The sequence below is a fragment of the Gavia stellata genome, chromosome 1, assembly GCF_030936135.1.
Source record: "Gavia stellata isolate bGavSte3 chromosome 1, bGavSte3.hap2, whole genome shotgun sequence".
Lineage (NCBI taxonomy): Eukaryota > Metazoa > Chordata > Aves > Gaviiformes > Gaviidae > Gavia > Gavia stellata.
The window spans coordinates 109,932,799-109,950,354 of record NC_082594.1 but is presented as its reverse complement, the minus strand read 5'-3'; the positions used below and the strand labels follow the sequence as shown (position 1 = coordinate 109,950,354).

General features: G+C 39.4%; 1 long non-coding RNA gene across 1 annotated transcript; it reads right to left on the bottom strand.

The window, feature by feature from the left end:
• Positions 1 to 450: 450 nt before the first annotated feature.
• On the bottom strand, positions 451 to 13,767 carry LOC132318559 (uncharacterized). The gene is made up of 3 exons (XR_009484335.1): positions 13,745 to 13,767; positions 8,511 to 8,812; positions 451 to 680 (listed from the first exon to the last, which is right to left on the bottom strand). It is a non-coding gene; the product is annotated as an uncharacterized LOC132318559 (long non-coding RNA).
• Positions 13,768 to 17,556: the final 3,789 nt, after the last annotated feature.

Genomic DNA, 17,556 nt, shown 5'->3' with positions numbered 1-17,556 from the left:
AATAGCAACTTTCAAGTATCAGGTACAGCCCTTGTTTTTACACTTTATCTCACCTATATAATATATCATGGAAGCATTTCATGGTTAATTTTAAAATACAAATTCTAGAAAAAGACATGCTATAGAATGGCAACCTGAAGAACATCTTAGCAATGATATTGTTTCAATATAAAGCCAAATGTAAAATGTCCTCAAGGCATCTGTAAATAAAGAATGAAGCCATAATAATTATTGTGCAGAGCCACTGTTGAAAATGTTCAAGAAACAATGAGCTTAGATTTCAAACACAAACTAACCACTTAATTTTCTTTTTCCACCAGAGCTGATCATCTTAGAAATCAAGAGATATTAGTTAGAAAACCAGTTTTGTGCACAAAATCCCTTGTTGCTATGTTACCATAGATATTTATACAAGAGAGAGTCTTCCAGTGTGAGCCAAAATCTGTTCATGTAAATATTCATAAGCCAGGTAAAACAAAGAAGTAACTAGGAATATATGGAGTCTTCACCAGGTGTTTCCCTCGCTCTGTACAATTATCTAGTCCAGCTGCTCTAGGGCCAGCAGTCAGACCCATTCATTTCTGAGCTAAATGATGGGGATTGTCATCTTCTACCATCCCAGCTGGTGAGCGTGGTCCAGGTTCTCAGCAGTTCTGGAAGTGCTGAAGGATCCTGTGAAACTGAAATACAGATTGAGGCTGCTTTGTAAGTCTGCCCATGGCACAACAAATTGAAGAAAAAGCAAGGTATAGGCAACACTTTAAAAATGGATGCAGTACCTTGCTGTCTCATTTTGTGTGCTTCTGCTATCCCCCATTCTTAAATGGAGAATTCACTACCTGTGAGAGAGGCACTGTGATAATCCCAAGGTAATTAGACAGCAAAGAAACATATTTGCTGTTACATTTTGGAATAGTAGTTTGGTTACTGCAGATTTTAGAAAAAGATTGTAAATTGTGAGAACCCCAGTCTGCAGTATATGATGTCTGTTCCTCATTTCCCAAGATAGCTAAATTCATTCTTTGACATTCCTGGATTTGCTCTCTCTAGGGACACTCGATTTTTCCTTTGAGTTTTGTTCATCTATTTGTCCCTTTTCTGTGGCTCCCTTTGCCCTTTCTTCATCCTTGCACACCTTTCTGGAGGCCCATAGGGAAAAAGATAGGAATGTCAAGCATTTTCCAATTTGGAAAATGCTAAACAAACTGGAGTCTTCTAGGCTTGTTACCCCAGGAAGACAGCCTATACTTTACGTATGTAAATGTACAACAAAATGATAAAAAAATTGTGTACATTTGGCTCACATGATTCATTAGTTTGATGGTATATATTCTGGGAGCTTGCTATATTTTCAGTGTCATCAGACATGAAATGACAGTGTGCTTTGAACTAATGCATTAGATTGGTACAGTGATAGAAAATCAGCTGAAGACAACAAATGTAAAATATAAGACAGGGGATCTAGTAAAAGAGAAGACATGACATCCACTAATAGCCATCTGACATGGGGAGCCATGTGGATCGTCTTTCAATGGAAACTGAACAGTGTCCTTTGTGTTGCTACAGTGCCTGGCTCTCTGTTTCCTCACCTTTCTGTTGTCCTTCTAGTCATCACTGCGATAAGTTTAGCTAGGGAGGGTATTTCATATCTTCTTAGTTGTGATGATGACTGGGACCTAATGTTTAGCAGGGTGTATGAGCAAACATCTATCACACCATCTGTAACAGCACAAAGTGTATCTTAAGCAGAGACATTTCATACATTTTACACGATCAATCAGCAGCGTATAAATACCAGCAGATAAATTCTAACTTATATTCTTGAATGTATTGCCAAAAGCTGGCTTTAAAATTATTATTGTAATGCAAGTTTGGGTCCTAGTCCTACAGCCTGATCTTGGTACCCAGGGGTCTTGCATCTGTTCACGGTTGTGTTCTTTTTTCTCAGTCACAGCAGTTCGGTGGTCCACCTACACCGAGCTGAATGTAAGACCGGGGCCCAAATTTATGCGCCATCTGCCCTTGGTCATGCATGCCAACTTTTATAAAAATCAATCACTTTATCTCTCTGAAGAGCTCCCACACGAAAAATGCCCCCATGTAAGTTTGGAACTTACTACGCAACATTATATTTTTAAAATGATCTGGTTTTACTGGGATTTTTTTTTTCTTGTACTAATATTCAGTATAATACTATTTTAGGTGGAAGACAGCAAGTCAGCCTGAGGCATGACAAAATAGCCAGAAACACACCACCTGCTGTGCCCCATTGCTTTAATATTGTACTGTTTAATAAGAAAATGACCCCAAGTGCTTGGATGACAACTCCAAAATGGACCATAAATATTCTGTACACAAGGAAAAGCTGAAAGCTAAAGTACACTGCATAATATTGCTACGGTGCAAAAGGGAATAGGAATACATTCAATTCTCTTAAGTATCTAGTAGTGACAGCCACTAACATTTGTTTAGGAGAAACACCAAGTGGATGTCTGTTTGTTAATAAATGAATGAAAAGAAATACGGATTCCTGTGCAAACGGACATCAGAGGAGCACAGATTTTGGTTTGATGTATTAGACACATAAAGGACCCAATTCTGGGCACTGCTAAGTGATTCTTGCAAAATGCTGAGCCCCTGCTGATTTCAGTAGGAGTTGAGCAAACTCAGCACCTGGCAAGGATGGGTCTATCTATATTTAAATACGGAATGAACACTCATCCAACTGGATTCACTTATGATAAACTGATGCAGACTAGAAATTACATGTTTGGTTAAATTGTGCTAATCACAAAGAGGGAGACGCTCAAATAAGCAGTGATAATTGGTACAACAATGTCTGTTTCCTCCTTCTGATCTTGGGTCCTCCCTGAGGATTCTCTCCTAGCCTGCATTAATTAAGAGAAAGCATGTGACATTTCTTGCAGCCTTTGACACCAGGATGACCCTTCCCTAGGTTGCTCATGAACTCCTGCTGACATCAAGCATGCTTTTTACTGTACAGGACCCTTTATCCACCAGACATTCATAAACAATACTGAACAATATTCTTGACCAATTGTTAAAATGCACAAAAAAAGTTATGCTGTTATGACAGATGACTGAATAATTTGTTTGACAAACAGGAGCTTTTATTTCGGTGATCCAAGCACTTTTTAAAAAACGTATTTCTCACTTGAAATCATGTGTTCAGTTGCTGCAAATAAGTATTGGTTGTTAGAATGTTCTCAAGACTTCTGTCATGAGCGTGTGGCATTTAAACCTGCTGGACAGAAGGGCCAGGGGTCCTGGGTTTTCTTCCTGAGTGGATATGTGTAACTCTTGAATCTAGCTCATTGTTTAAAAGTAGGTTCACTTTACTGTTCCTTCATACTTTCTAAAATTTTTCCAAAAATATTAGAATAATAATTTCAGGTTCTGCTAAGCTGTTAGGGAACTTGTCTCCTAGAACATTACGGGAAATTGAATAAGGAAAAAGCACAGATGTAGTCAAGACAGATGGAACATTTATCTTTTTTCCCAAACATCTACAGATCTGTTTCTGACGTGTTCACCTCTGTTTAATCTGCAACGTTCTCAACATTTTGTTACTCCAAGAGTTTGAAACAGCGTGCTGTTGCACACTGGGAGATACACCCAGAACTTTAAACTCCCACCAAAATTACAAGTGGAATTTCCATTATTTGACAAAAAAAATCCCAGCAGCTGAGCAAAAGCAAATATGTATGTAACTGCATACCTAAGTACTCCCTCAGAGTATCTGTATAGCCAGCAAACACAGGGCACTGGCATCTGCTGTGGGAACATGAGGCCTTAGCATGGGCAAATTGAAACAGGCCATGTGAGACCGAAGTTCATGTTGCTTGTGCTGGTGACTCTGTGTGAGACACCTTGACTCCAGGTTATCTCTGAAAGGTACACATGCTGTTTGGCACACGTTCCCAGTATGCCAGAGATTAAAAAATAAAGTGTGGTGAGAGATACGTGAGAGAGGCAGCATTAAGATACATTCAAGCATAACCTTTTTGCAAATATATGTCTTTGGGCTCAATGTAGATGATGATCTGTCTGGTAATGGGCGGCATCACAGAGAGAAGCAATGCTAAATACCTGTTGATAAAACAGGAATAAAAGCAGTCAGTTAAGACATTGCCACTTCTGCTTGGCTTTGCTTTTAATTCTGTACATGCTGGCCCCTGCAACAAACAGGTTTCCATAAACTGTAGTTTATCCTGATCAAACTCCTCCCTACAGTGATTTGCAGTGCATTTACAGTGCAATTATCCTTCCCTGTCATTCTTGTTTGTGCTAGTTGATTGTGTCAAGTCAGTTTTAAGTAAAGCCAAAGAGAAACATGGATAAGGCTGGGGTCAGTTCCAGTTCCCAGGGATCTTTCCCATATCCTCTGAGCTCTGCCTTGGAGCCACCCTCAGTGTGGTTCCTGCAACACTGTGGTGCAGAGCCTCATTGTAAGAGGACAACAGGCCATGCCATTGCAGGGAGGAGTAGGTACATTACAACTCTGCCCAAATATGCAAGTGTAGGAACGTCCCACTGTCAAAGGACAGAGGTCCCAGCTGCAACATGAGGTAGCCCTGGGTCACAGTCTGGACTCTTGCCCTCACAAGCAGTGCTGCTGAAGAAGGCGCATGAGACCGTGTAGCTGTGGGGCCCCAGTTAGAGCAACAGCATCCGAAACATCTAGAGAAAATATCCCCTGTGATCATTTCTATGTGTGTTTGTTTGGTTTTTGTTCCATGCCAGTATTTTTTCTAAAATCATTTCCCTATCACATTCTCTGATGTTTGATTTTACGTTGCTGGTACTGTCGATACTTTCTGGCATATGAGTTAGGCTGTTTGGATGAGTCACTGTAACAAAACGGCTATGTTGCAGGGAACTGATATCCCTCTTGCAGCGTATTGCTGTTCCAGTGAATGCAGCAGCAGGAGAAATTTGTGTGGGTGGTATCCGCATTGCCCTTTTACCTCTGTTTTCTCCTCTGTGGGCTTCACTCCTGATCCACGGCATTCCAGCTGTGGGCATCATTCTTCCTCATTGCACGCCTGCTTGCTTGAATGTAGCTGCCTTATTTTGGCATCATTTGTATGTACTCTCGCTTGCTCCCCATTCAGCTTGCCTTTAACAACCCCATTACATGCAGACTCTTCTGTGTTGGTGCCTTTCATCCCAAACAACTCCACTTTCTGGGTTGTTAGTTTGGTTTTAGTCCTTAGTAGGACATGGCAGATCACATGTGTTAGGAAAGAACTCCTCTACCTCCTTTACTGCACAGTATAAAGCCTGTTCAACAAGCCCTTTCTAGATTCAAACATAGATAGCTGGTATCTCCATCTTTGTTGGAAATCAACTGACACAAACAAATTCTCAAAAGAGGATGTTAATGAGATTTGAGCTGAAAGGCTTTTCTTTGGACCTATACACATTTGTCAGTACCTGTTGTCACAAAAGCTGTATGGTCACAAAGAGCCATTGATGAGCCTGCTACAGCCATTTGATCACCTATTTTACTATTATCTTCATTCTCAGGGATTAAAAAAAAACATTGTCTTGGCCATTTTAATATTACACAAGTACAAAAAAGTATATGCTGAGTGGTTTAAAAGCATTCTTTTTAAATCATATATAAATTAAAATCTGCTTAATTTAAAAATGTACCTTTGGCTGAGGTACTTAATGTTGAAAAGTGGTTACTCAGCATGTGAAGTACAATAAGTACTTTTCATAAGAATTTTTATGACATAACAAATTTTTTAATGGTTATTTACACAATAGTTCCTGATGGTTTGCCATTATAGTTTATCAGATCAATAATCAATGTTCTTAAAAGTCACTTAATTCAAATTTATGTAATCCATATTATAAAAAAGATCAGGTAATGTATACTTACATCAGAAAGCTTAATAGCTCCTTTAAAACTGTTAAGGTCCTCTACTTGCAGTCTTGAGCACTTCTATGAAGGATTTTTCCATTATTTAAACCCCTTAAAACCCAAAGAAATTGATGCCACCAAACTTCACTGAGGTGGTGACAAGTCATCTCTGATGATAAGCACTTTTGACAAGTTTTTGAAGGGGGTGGGGCAGGGTGTGACACAGATTTACCTTTAAGAGTATGTCAGATTGAAAGATGTGACTCTTTTGGTTTCCTCTAACTCCTCTGTACTGGAGTGCTGGGTCACAATTGCTGGGTTTCTAGTTGTATGGTTTCATGGACTGTGCTTTGGTCATCAACTGTATTTTAATTAATGGCAAGAATGCCTAGTGCCCAACTAGGTATTCTTTGAAGTTTTAAATTAAAATACCTTAGATATTTGGCTTAATAACAGTTTAGTGCCTTAAAATTACAGACTTCATGTTTATACTACAAGCTCTGTCATGCTACAATTGAATATGCCCATTAGCATGAGTGGAGCAGGATCTTACTTCAAGAGAGATTCTTTTCCCACTAAGGGCTTGATCCTGAAATCTGCAGTCATGAGGGAGCAATCCCATTTGATTTTAGTGGATCTGAGTAGTGCCTAATGATATTTGTGGGGACACTGAAGGGTCAGGTCTTGTTTTGGTTGCTGTTTAAATGTCAGCACTTGTCAACAGCTATCACAGCAGTATTAGAGACCTGTACTTCTTTTTCCTTACAATAAGGATATCATATATTACACATGACGATGGTTAGCAAATGTTGACTTCTGCTCTATCCTTTTAAATGTTCACCGAGGTCTGAGACTGTAGGCACCTAACAGTTCATTTAAATGTGCAGCCTTCAAGCTATGCCAATTTGATGTTTGCTGATATCATGCTGTTGGATTTTCAAATGTACAAAAAATTAAGAGGGAAAACCAGAAAAAAAGCATGATCTTTTTTTTTTTCCCAATAGCAACTGTAATTACCACTGTGGACAAGTCTATAGCAAAGATGTTCAGGCATATACTGAGAAGCAGATATACAGCCTCAGCATGGTTTTCTGTTCAATTTTAGCTGAAGCCAGCCATGCAGAAAGAGGAAGAGTTGCTTTGTCCCAGCCCAGGCCCTCTGTCCCCATAGTTCACGTGGCTCTAGGAATGCTTTGGCCACAAAATGAGTTTTGTCAGCTGATCTGACTGCAAAATGATTAGGGAAAGAGATGTGTGCAAATGGCGAGAGAAGACAAAAGTGGGAAGTGCTTTTGTAACAGAGATGGCCTTTTTGGGGACTGCTGAGAAAATGGAAGCAAGTTGTAAAAGCAGAGACGGTAGAAGCAAAAGAGAAGGGAACACACACTGCTTGATCTATAGGGGAAGCCGAGTGTAAGAAAGAGACCTTAACTTGCTTTTGATTCAGATTCAGGGATTACTTCAGAAAGGTTAGGAAATCTAATCAATAAGGTGTGCAAGTGCTGTATTTTTATGTGTTTGTATGTTTCTTGAGTCAATTAAGGCAAACTGATACAAGATACAACTGGAGTTTAGAATCCTTCAAAGGTCATATTTCTGTTTGTTTCTGATGCCACATGTCCCAGAAGAATGCACTATAATCCTAGCTTACCCTGGGTAAATACGGTTGTGGAGCCTAAAAATATATTAAGTCCTGTAGTTCAGTTCTTCTAACAGGTGTTATAGGTCCATGCTAAGAATCACACCAATGAAGTGATGGTGAAAGAGAGTGAGGATTGAAAGACAGGGTGAAAGAGAGTGATGCCACCAAATCAGGTTAAGACTAGCGAGCATCTGAATCCTTTGCTCTGAGAGTACAGGTGGGGTGTACCCCCCAGTGGATGTTTCCAGGGAAGTGACTGGAGCTTTAAGAGACAAAAAGAAAAAAAAAAAAAAAAGAAAAAGAACAAATCCCTGGCTTCAGGAAAGCTGTCTCCAAGTAGTGCTCGACACTGCTTGAATCCCACACTCTATACAGAGCAACTGTTTCCCCCATAGTCATTTATATAATTATAACCTTGCTTCTCCTTTCACCTTCAGAGTGGGAGGTTTTGTAATTCTTGCTAATTTCAGACAGATCTCCCACTGTTTCATGAGGAATACTTTATATAAGACAAGTATTTCTGTGTGGATAATGTTTTTAAAGCTGTGGTTGAAGTTTTCATGGATGATAGGGTATTTTCTTTCCTTCAGGAGTTGAAATTAAACCAAAGATTTTGTGCTGCTCACAGTTTAAAAATTTGGCCATTTCAGGCAGCAGATGTGACAGGGCCTGGGCCTAGTGGGAGCTTTACTGGTGGCTTTGTTTAAGTTGACGTTGGCTGGTGGTCAGTGCTTGAACCAGTGAATTATTAAGCAGATCTGAGTTCCAACAAAGATAATGGGACCTGAGACAGTCACAGTGTGTGCAGTGGTATGCAGCTGGTTAATATAGAGATATCCAGGATAGTTCAGATACCAGGGAAGTACAAGTGAATCAGCACACTGTCCTGATATTTATGGGATAACACTCAGCTAAGATGCATGAGGCACCCACAGTAACTCAGGTATCTCTACATACTGTGTCATATAAACTTACCCTCAGGTTCAAGCAGGATGTGCTCAGCAAAGTCAGGTTATATGTATGTATGTATGTTTTCACTGTAAAACAAAGGGTAAGTGCTGATAGTTGTCCAGTTTTACTTCTTCATTACAATCAGGCTGTGGTTTCTTGTCTAGTTCTTTCCTTCTCCAGCAATGCTTTAAATATTTAATTTGTCTTCCCTGCTTTGGCTGCACTTTATCAGTGTTTGAATGAAGATGACATCCAGGAAATCCTTCTCTTGTGTTGCCAGTTTGCCAGGAGCTGAAACCAGCTTTCTGGTATGATATCAATAAAACCTGTAATTGGAGAAAAGGTACCAAAAATTACATTTTTACACTTTGTGAACAAAAAAAGATATGAAGAGTAGGCAGAAAACAGTCAAGTGCACTATGAATCACCGCAGGGGTGCAAACAAAATTCCTTAATGATAGAATTCTCACTGACAAATTCTGTTTGTTTTCACCTCTAGAGTTGTCTGTGCTAATGACAAGCAACTCTGCTTGGAACTTATTTGCATAAAGTATTGTACAGTGCACACTGTGTATGAGTGGATGAGAGAAAGAAAGCGAGGCCACCCTGAGACTGTATCCCCATGACAACTCCATTTAATGAATTACTAAGAACCAGGAGAACATTAAACAAAAAGTCCCTTCCAGTACAGCTAGTGGAGCAGCAGTGTGGACATTGTCATGTGGCACTACTATGGTCAGCAGGGAAGATTTGAAGACAGACCCATGGATGAGATTAGTCTGATTAAATGCAGCAATCTACCTCCGAGATAATCAACTTTGGCTCCACTTAGCAGTGTGAAAAACATGACTCTTCATTTGGCCAGATGAATTTCCCATTAAAGAAAATTATAAAGGGAGCCTTTAGTGATTGGTTCAGATTTAACCATTTACACCAGAGATACCTAAGGTAGGGTGAGATAAATACCATCTTAGTCCCCACTGTATATTTTCTGCTATATTGAAAAAAAACCTACCCAAAAATTTAGAGACAAAAAAGCTGTTTTGAACAAAAACAGGCACAAAAAGAGTATCATATCATGTCAGTGGAATTGCTGCACTAAGTCAGATCCTCCTTTCTCTCAGACTGCTGAAAACCTAAGTGAGAAAATTTCCACCACCATAAAATTTCCACCACTGCATATGAAGGCCCAGAAAATGAGAATGTCTATTTCTTTTTGATGAATTGGCCTGTCACTGATTCACAACCAGCTGTGAACTGAGAGGTATTTATTTAATGGCTTAATCATTTTAATCATTAATTTTACTTTAGATTGGAAATCCAATTCAACGTCCATGTTACACTTCAAACTCAGAAGTAACTGGTTGCAAGGTTTTGTTCTAACACTTGACAGGTCAGATTCCCCAAGATGTTTGTACAAGTAGATCCACTGAGGCAGGTGGGACTGCTGAAAATATTAGAAGCAAAGCTGGGCTTGTATGTAGTTATTTAAATGACACTCAGTTGCTTAATGGATTGATAAGGCTATGTATAAACTGTGGGACATGAAGATGGCATCTTGTTATGTCTGGACTCCACATCAGGATGAAATCCAGGCATGCACCTTTCTGCCTCAGTCTGAACGGCAACCCTGGTGTCTGTTGGAAGAGGAGAGGGGAAGGCAGAAGCTGCGATGCTCTCTGACAGGTCCCCACCGTAAATGACTTGGGGATGTGGACAGAAAGATGCATCATCTTGCAAGTTTCATAGAGTCGTAGGAATCATGCCTGTTGTGTTCAGTCTCTGTTCATGGTCATGTGGTAATAATTAAGTCATTTTCATTTGATATCTGAATATGTAAAATTGGTTAGATTTAAAGTTTATTTTTTCTCAGATAGGCTACTATCTGTAGCACATACATACACAAACAAATGAGTGCAGCAACAGCATCTGAGAAGAGACGCAAGTATTTCATGAGTCATGAGTATTAACTTCTCCCTTAGACATGCCCTGTTTGGTGTGGAGAAGGCTTGAGGGGAGAAACTAAAGAAAAGTTTGTGCTGCTTGTGGGTTGCATGGTTAAAGGAAGCATCTTAGTATTCAGGACTCTTGGGCTGCCAGTTTCCTTAAATGCTAAGTTAATAAGGAAAGGTTTTGATTTTCTTTTTTTAAAGAGTAATATAAGCCAGTAAATCGCAGGGCAACAATTGGTCCATAATCAGCAAGATTTTTCAGTTGTACTAAATATCTAGCAGCATAAATCAAAACAAGTAACCATAAGCGTAATGGAAAGATTCCCCAACCTGGAGTTCATCCAGCACCTGCAAATGGAGTTCTGCATTTCCAGACTCCTTCTTCCCTCACTCCATCCAGTACCCCATCTTACAAGAGAGCTTCTCCTCTAAGCATCCATGTTGAGAGAGGAGAAAATGAACCTGATATTAACCCCTCATATTCAGGGGATTAGGCAGTTTGTTCCTGTGCAACTAGTCTGGAAGCTATCATGCAGAAACACTGTTTATGAACTCTAAAGGAACTTATTTCAGTTGGATAATGGTTAATTTACAGCCAGAGCTTAAAAGGGCAGAAAAAGATAGCAGCACAATTGAGTTCAGTGCATGATGGGGAAAAATAAATATCTCACAGAAAGAGATATCTGAAATTCAGATCACATTGAGATGCAAAGAAAGCTGTGAAAAGCAGTAGGAGGGTGATTGTATTCCAATTAGATTTCTTCTGCTCATATAAAACAGTCTTGAACTGAAAGTTAATCATCTGATTTATGGATCTTGGGAGGAGTGAAACCCTATGAGCTCCTGAACAATGAGAGGAAAATGAGACAGAGGGGAAGAAAAATAGAATATTTCTGAGACTGTGCTTCTGGGGAAAAACAAAGACAATAAAGTCTAAACATGCTCTTGGTTTAAAAATTTACCTTAGTGCTATCCTCTTAAACTCATGTTCTTGCCATACAAACAAGTTGTCTTTCTTGGCCAAAGCAGTCAAAAGCAACTCATGATTTCATGTGTCACAATCTTTTGGGCACTTGCTAAATATATTTCTACAAGGTTTCTGCAAGACCTTCCAGAGCTACATTGCCGTGGTGGGTTAGTTCATTTATATGATTGGTCATAAGCAGTCTGACATCTGATCTGGGCTTGGATCATACGTAAAAGCGCATCTGTTCCTTAGCTGAATCCTTTTAAAAGCATTCCATATGCGAGTAATATGAAAATTGCTGTCAGCCAAAGGGGAATGGCAGTATTCATGTAACAGACCTGCTTGGTGACAGGATTTGGAGCACTGTCAGGTCAGGGGCAGGACTGCCTGGCACCACCTAGGACCCACTTATATACTCTTATTTTTCCTTCAATTAATCCATCAGTAGCTAGTCCTCAGAAATGCAATACCAGGGGCATTTGTGAAATGACCAACAGAATAGATGTAATGTATCAGAGACTCCATTTCTTTCTGCCATTCTTGGGCTTCAGCCTTCTGCCCAGAGATGCTGCTGGGACTGATGCAGCCAAGCTAAGTGCAAACATGACAAAGATGATATTGGTAGACAGACGACAGTACTCTCAAAAATTTTCATTTAGATGAATACATATACCTATGACTGGTAAGTCGTATCCATAGTTAGGCCACTTTTGTAGAAGTATCTATAGGTAACATCTTCTACCAAGATAGTTAAAGTACTTTTTTTCATCAGATTATACAAAGTCTTTTATTTCAACCCAAAGCCAGGCTAGATTTTATGTATCTAACCTAAATCTAGAGTCCCCTTTCCTCTGCACTGCAGTCCTGTAGGTGTCAGCCTGAACATTTAATGGGTTATTTAGCTGGTTTACAATTCAGGATAAATGTCTGGCCTGAAGGCCCAGATGTCCAGGTCAAACCTCAAAGTTTGCAAATTGATGTCTGGGCGTCAGTTATTAATACCTCTTACACCTTTAGTGGACATGTTCTAACACGAAGTTCTTTACAGACTCCAGGCAGTGGGGAATGCTCTCGCTTTACCAATCGTCTGTTACTAGGACTTTTCCCCTAGTTTCTGCGTTAGTTTGCACAGAGTGCTGAGATAAGGTCAAAATCTTGATCCTGATTTTCAATACATTTGCTGGTCTGCATACCAAATACCTAAAACCTTTCCTAAAGAGTTGTTGACAATCTTCCATCTTAACCTTCAGACTCAGTGCAGCTTCCCACCTTTCAGTGGGAAAGGGCCTGCTATCTCTTTCCCAGGTAGAAACACAAACTGACATATGAGTTAACATTTTCTTCTACTGCTCTGCTCATGTGCAACAGGAAGCAGAGCTTAGTCCCTAATTGATTATTTCTATATTCTTAATAGGGACTATTTATAGTCAGAAATTTTCTTTAACAGCCATCTGTTCCTTATGCTGCTCCATACGTGCCCTCATGCCTGACCTGAAGTAACCATCCTTTCTTCAAGGAAAGGAGGTTTAAATATTCATGCTGGCTAGGTCTTGAATAAACTCTTAATTGGTATCACAATCTCTCACACTAAAGTGGTTTGTTCCTCCTTCAGACTTTCAGCATTTGAAATATTTACTATAGTCAATGAGGGCACGTCTCACCTCACAGGAGATAAAATCTAGTTCTTGAAAAAAATTTCATGTGTTCAGGCTTGCATTTCTGAAGAACACTGAAACTTCCACCGTTTGAAATGCAAAAAGTGACTTACCCAAGAAAACACTGTTAGCATGCTAGACTAATATTGTATTTCTTATAAGTGTGACTGTTGCCATTGTGGTCACAACAGGGAAGGTTTAGAAACCTTGGTGATGGGAAAGCTACAGTCAGTCCTATTTGGAATTCCTAAGGTTACTTAGTCACCCATTCTTTCAGATGACTGAGAACTGAGGACTTGAATCAGTAGCTCATGCACTGGCATCCTGTACCATTTGAGACACTCTAAGGTAGGTATCCAGCATGGGACTCAGCTGCCGCGCCATAAGACCACAAGTCTTTGGCCGTATCTGCCAGCCTTATGAAGATGCTCCCAACACCCAAACTGAACCGAATCGTGAACCTTGAGCCCTCTTCCCCCAAGCTGCACCACCTCATCTCCCACTCATCAAGTGGAGCAACAGACACAAAGAGCTAAAATGTTGGTGAAATTCATGAGCTTCCTTCTTCAAAAGAAATCGTACACTCCACCACCTAGTCATAGCAATCTGCTGAACAAGCACCTAGTGTAGACCAATAAATGAAAGGAAACTGAGAGGTCAGTACAGGTCATTATTTTCACATACCTTTGAATAATGAGGGCATCACATGTCAGCCAGAGGAGAACAAAATGTCACATTCTCCAGCTAAAGGTCATCATCGGTCATAGGTCATGGAAGGGAGGCCAGGAAATAACCTAAGAGGTTAGGATGAGTGCACAAAGAAAGGTCAACAAATGTCAATGAAAGCATGCAGCTGTTGTGAGATGAAACAACTGAGGCACCCTTTTGTGCTGACACAGGCTTAAAAAATGTCTTTGCTGACATTTTTTTTTTAGCTGGCACTTTTATAGGACATTGACATTAATGTACCCAACCCTGAATTAGCCTTTTCTGAAAGCAACAGTTTGGAAGTTAAGTGCAGCATTTTCCAAAAAATCGTAAGCATGACATTTTTATTTCAAGTGATTGATGTTACAGTGGACTTCTAGCACCAAATTCAAGTTTCATTCTCAATCATTGCATCTGTGCAGTGTGATAGCAATCAGAAACAAATGGAGGTGGCAGTCTGCATTGCAGTAAGGTCTTTTGGAAATTCTTTTTGCCTTTACCGACAGTCAGATGTGTCATTTCATGTTTAATACATAGCATTGCATTTATCTGATTGTTTGTTTTAATTCATGGATTTCAGAAAGGTTGATTTCAGGGTTGCCCCTGCAGTGATGACAAGCACTTACAGGACAATCATACAGTAAAATGATAATGAGCAGTTTAGGAATATGTGGATATATATCCAAACTGATAGACACCTACAATTTCTGACGAGTGAGCTGTGTACTTGATTCATCTGTCTTTTCCTTTCTCCCCTGAACAGCAGCACAATACCATTTTCTCTTGTCATTGTGGGTATAAACCTGACAGTCTAACTTCATGAAATAACGTGATGATGCCAGGAATGCACATTAGATGAAAGACTGCTACATCTCCCAGACCTATGTTACCGGACAACACATGTAAAAAGACTGTCAAAAAAAACCAAAAAAAGTTTTGTACTGATATCTCCATTGTGGTTGGGCAACTTTGCTGGATTAATGCTATCAAAAATGGCTTAACTCATGATGAAATGCCCATTGTGAAAGTACTGTATATTTACATTACATTACAGAAAACAGAAAGCGTGCGATCCAGAGATAGGAGAATGGTAAACTGGAATACAGGATTGTTGCCTCTTGTTTTAAACTCTTCCAGTTGGTTATCATATGACAGAAGACTGAGATAAAGACAGTCTCTGTGCTTTGGTTCTGCTTCCTGAACAAAGAACACTGACATCTGGTATGGTCTGTTTGGAAATTCTCAGGTGATACTAACTTCTAAATTATTCCTGTTGCTGACTTGGCAGTCAAGTTTTTTTTTCAAGGGTGATACTTGAATAATCAGTTTCCCAGTTCACTTTATGTTTAAGAAATTGCTTAGAAATAAAACAAGAAAACACCCAAACTTGAGAGTTACAAGAAAGAACTAATTTTCTTCTTTTTGCTCATCATTGGCTGCGTATTTGTAATCTGAATTCCACCCCCATGCTCCCTTTTTTCTGACAATTTTCCAAAAACTGTGGGGGTTTGTTGCTTTTCTTATGAGGTCAGCTTTAGTTTTGCAAACGTGCAAACACCTGCTCAAATTTGCACACCACTAATAGTCCTAGTGAAGCCATAGATCTAAATGGATGCACTCTCTCCAAAATCCTGAGGTCAATGCTTTTGTCTCTGTCTGTTACAGGACAGGATTTTTCCTGGTAAATTTTGGCAGAAGTAGAGCGCATAAGAACTAAGCATCTATGCAAATTGTAACATGGGGCACAGGCTGCATAATCATTTCATCAGACTGTATTCTGACTGGTCTTATTTACAAGCTGTATTTGTTTTAATTATGTTTTCCATCTATTCACTCTTCCTTATTTTGGGTGTGTAATCGGCCACCTAAGAAATATGCCATTCTTTCGGCTGCCAGGTTGACTGTTTGATTTATAAGCAGAGAAAACACTTGTCAGGCAGGTTTGAATGAAGTGTGTTTTGAGAGTATTTGAGTTTAGAATACCCTTTCTCCCACATTCCTTTAAACAAAAGCCACTCTGATTAATGTTAGCGGAAAAGAGGCTGAAACATGTTCGAATGTGGCTGAATTGGAGTTTCAAAGTTTGCAAACACTCCCACAAAGCACTTACCCATTACTCCTTCCATCTATGTGTAATTCTACTGTCAGTAAGCTCAAAGGTTCTAGGGAATTTTTATTCTGAGTATGTGCAAACCAATGTCCAAGAAATCTCCTTTCCCATCACAGTTCTCTATTTTTCCTACTCTGTTTCAACGGGTCAGTTAAATTACAAGCAAAATGAACTGGCTTTAGGGTGTCTGAAGTTAATAGTCTATGCATCAGAGATTTACAGTTTTTTAATTACTTAAGATGAAAATATGTTAATTTTGGTTAGAAATGTTTTAGAAAAATACTCTCCAAATCCCAGAGAGTTCTTAATTCTTTTTTTTTTTTTGAGAATGGGCTTTGCCAAGCCTAATTCTGATTCAGCAGAATCAATAAATAAATAAAATTGTCTTTAAGTTGCAGAAAACTGTGATCAGTATGCTGCTCTGACCCATTAAACAACCAAAGGGCACTGGCCAATTCAGTCCCATTCATTGCCATTACTGGTATTATGGTGACTCTGGGCTAAACCCAAGGAAGGTGAGTCAGAACTCTACAATAAATATTGTAGATCAAATGTTGAAGAGGCTTTGTCCTTACAAGTACATTATATAATACTAAATATATATACGCAAGTGCTGAGTTAAAAAGAAGTCAGTGACTTTAACATGTCATATCTATATGGAGGTCATTGAACCTTCTTTGAAAAGACTTTTTTTTCTAATGCCATCTGCTTTTCTCATGATTTTTGCCTCCCTCAACCCATATGAAATGGATGTGTATTCAGTCTTGAACTAAGCATGCTTGCAATGATTGAGAAATGTCTAAGGTCAGAGCTTACAAAAATTCATAAGGGAAGCAGCAGGCATAAAAGAGAGGGGATTTTTTAAAAGAGAGTTCATGAGCCTCTGTATGAATTGGGCATGACATATTCATGTTACTGACTTCATTTATTTAATGTGGCTCCAAATAATTGATACCAGTACAGTGATAAAAGTAGAGACTTCACTGCCAGAATTGCAATAATGAAGAGCCTCCCTGCTGGTTTCCTTCATGGGGCTGTTAGTCTGCTGGGAAAGACCTCTGATGAAAACTGGGCTGCAGCAAATGTCATAAAATAATCAAAGGCACAAAGACCTTTACCTGAGGGGAGCTTGGTCAGGGAGTGATTCAGAGGGAAAAGAGGGAAAATTGCATTAGCTGACAAACCAGGCACAGCTTTTAAAAAAATCTGATCCAAATTGCGAGGACTGCGTTATACACGGAAATCTGCCGCATCTTTGGAACAGATTACAATTATGTGACTCAAACAGCTAGTTAACCAGTATATCTATCAACAGAGCTTCTTACCTTGCTGAATGTAGTTCAAACTTACTTTATCCTCATCTACAAGCCATTTGTTCACTCTGCCTTAGATTGTGAGCTCTCAGAAACAGCAGCTGTCTTTTTATTATATGCTTAGCACAATGGGCTCCCTGTTTGGGCTGTAGAAAATAATCATGTAGGCTCAAGACAGCCATACAAGTGCCGAAACACAGTTGATGTCAAGAGTCCTAGAGAGGAACTGAATATTATTATGAATCTAAAATCCTTTCTAAGCAAAAATCCCATTTGTCAACTCCGCTCATTTGTTTCACTTCATGTAAGTGTGTCAATGGTTGATTAAAATTCATAAATGTGCAGCAGAGTTACTGAATAAATGT